We start from the raw sequence: 2,500 nt of genomic DNA, 5'->3' as shown, positions 1-2,500 counted from the left end.
CTCTCGCTCCGGGCACGGCACGGCGCGGCGCCCTGCCCTCCCCTTCGCGCCCTTCTCGCCGCCCGGCGGCGCGCACGCCCGCGCCGCCCCCCACCGCCACCCCGCCGCGCCGCACCCGCGCGCCGTCGCTGCCGGCCTCAACGCAACGCCGCGGCTGACGCCAGCCGGCGGGTGGAAGTGGCTCGGCACACGCGACGGACGCGGGCGCGCCGCGGGGAGGGCAGGGGGGGCGGCCCGGCGGCGCGCCGCACCGGCGGCGGTCGGGGCGCAGGGAAGCGCAAGGCAGCCGGCCGTCCCCACCCCGGAGGGGAACGGGGGACCAGCGCACCACCGGGAGAGTGGCGGAGGAGAAGCCCAGACGGCGGCCAGACTGGCGGTGGTGGCGGGCGGCGGCGACGAGGCGCGCCGGGCCACCGCAACCCACCCGACCTGGGGGGGGGGCCCCAGCGGGACGAACTCCGCGAAGCGGGCGCTCCGGGAGCGGGGGGTTTCCCCGAGTCTGCACTTAGGGGGACGAAGGCCCGGCCGCGCGGGGAAGAGGAGGCACCCTCTCCCCGGGGCACGGGCCTGCGAGGCGCCCCAGCCGCGCCACCCCGCACGGCGCGCGCCGCGCAGCGGTGGCCACCGCGCTCGGAGGGCGAGGAGGGCGGGCACAGGCGCGGCAAGGCACGCCGGCCGCGGCCGCTGCGGGCGGCCCGGCGCCGGAGCCCGGCGGGCAGGAAGACCGGGGCCGCCGGTGCACGCACCGGGGTCCCGGCTCCGCCGCCGACTCTCCGCCGCCGAGGCCGCCGCGCACCGCCGCCGCCGGCGCCGCCGCGCCTCCCCCGCCCCCCCACGCGCCCCCCCCGAGGGGCGGCACCGCTGCGCCAACGCGACAGCGGGGGTGACGATTGACCGCCAAGCGACGCTCAGACAGGCGTAGCCCCGGGAGGAACCCGGGGCCGCAAGTGCGTTCGAAGTGTCGATGATCAATGTGTCCTGCAATTCACATTAATTCTCGCAGCTAGCTGCGTTCTTCATCGACGCACGAGCCGAGTGATCCACCGCTAAGAGTTGTCTCGGTTTCGGTCCCCGCCGCGCGCGCGGGGGGACCGGGCAGCCTTCGGCAGCCCCTGAGGGCCCCCCCTCCGCTCCGCCTCCCTCCTCACGCCGACGCCGGCTGCTGAGCGAGGGACGGCCGAGAGCCAGAGAGAGGGGCTCGCCCCGCTGACCGTACGAGCACAGAGTGGGGGGGGAAAAAGGGAAAAGGAAAACCCGAACGAGAAGGGCGGGGAGCCCTCGCTCCCGACCTGGGACAACCCTTTGCTCGCTTCGAGTCCGGCCCAGGCGCCCAGGCTCGGCCCGGCCCGGCGGGGAGCAGCGCGCCGGCCGCGCCGCCTGCCTCGGGGACGCTGGGGGAGGGGGCGGCTCCCCGCGGACCCCCAGCGTCGGAGCCCGGCCGCCACCGGCAGCGGCACCGGCCGCTGCCCGCGCGCCCGCGGCCCACCGGCCCCGCGCTCCCCAGCTCCTCGCTCGCCTCGCCGGCCTCCGGCTCCGCCGTGGCCCCGAGGCGGCGCCCACGCCCGCGCGCGCGCACACACAGCCTCCCGGACGACACCACGCGCTCTCCCGTCCCTTCCGCGGACAGACGCCCGGCGGCGGGCGGGCGGGCAAGGCGGGACGGACGGGGACGGCGCCCGCTCTCCCCGTCTCCACGCGGAGAACGGGGGGGGCCGCCCCCGCCGCCCGCCTGCCGCCCGCCCGCCGCCCGGCGAAGCCGGGTTGGGCAGAGCGAGGCAGGCGCGCCGGATGGCGGAGTGCCGGCGGGTAGGGCGCCGCCGCCAGCGGCCACGGCGGCAGACCGAGAGCCCCGGCCAGGGAGGAGAGCGGATCGCGCCGAGGCGCGGCGTCCGCACCACCCGCGGTGGGTGGGGGCTCACCGTCCCGGCGAGAGCACGCGCTCGCGCCAGGGTCACGCGTTCGAGGCAGGCCGGCGCCAGCCGACCGCGCGGCGTCCCTCCGCCGAGACCAGACCGCGGAGAGAGGGGGCAGGGTACCCCTCTCCGTCCCGGCTGCCCGCAGGGCGAGCGCGGGGCGCGCCGGCTGGCATGGGGGGGCACGGCGCCCGCGCGCGCCGGCCCCCCGGCCCTCCGGCAGCACACCCGGCTGCCCCCCGGGTCGCATCGGGCCGCCCGAGTCTTTAAACCCCCGCCCGGCTCTCCCGCCGAGAACCCTCGGGCCCGGAGCCCGGGGCCCATGGCCATCCCTACCCGGGGCGGCTACCGGCGGCCGCGGTGGCCGGAGGCCCTCCGCTCCTCCCGCCACCCCGCCCCCCCCCTCGCCCGGCCCGCTCGCAGCACGGTCCCCGCGGCACGGCGCGGGGCGGCTGGAGCGGTGGGGGGGGGGAGAGAAAGGGAAAGCGGAAAGGGCGGGAGGGCACGGCCGGTGCGGCGCTCACGGCGCGGCGCCCGGGAGGAGCGAGCTGGCACACGGGACCACACGGGTGGGTCACCGAGGGGGG

At 79.8% G+C, this 2,500-nt stretch overlaps 1 non-coding gene across 1 annotated transcript; it reads right to left on the bottom strand.

Moving 5' to 3' along the window:
- Nucleotides 1-902: 902 nt before the first annotated feature.
- On the bottom strand, nt 903-1,055 carry LOC136996799 (5.8S ribosomal RNA). The gene has a single exon (XR_010887742.1). It is a non-coding gene; the product is annotated as a 5.8S ribosomal RNA (ribosomal RNA).
- Between the last annotated feature and the right edge of the window lie 1,445 nt (nt 1,056-2,500).

Source organism: Apteryx mantelli, unplaced genomic scaffold, assembly GCF_036417845.1.
Source record: "Apteryx mantelli isolate bAptMan1 unplaced genomic scaffold, bAptMan1.hap1 HAP1_SCAFFOLD_86, whole genome shotgun sequence".
Classification (NCBI taxonomy): Eukaryota; Metazoa; Chordata; class Aves; order Apterygiformes; family Apterygidae; genus Apteryx; species Apteryx mantelli.
Note: the sequence above shows the minus strand (reverse complement) of the source record. Positions and strands in the feature narration are given on the sequence as shown.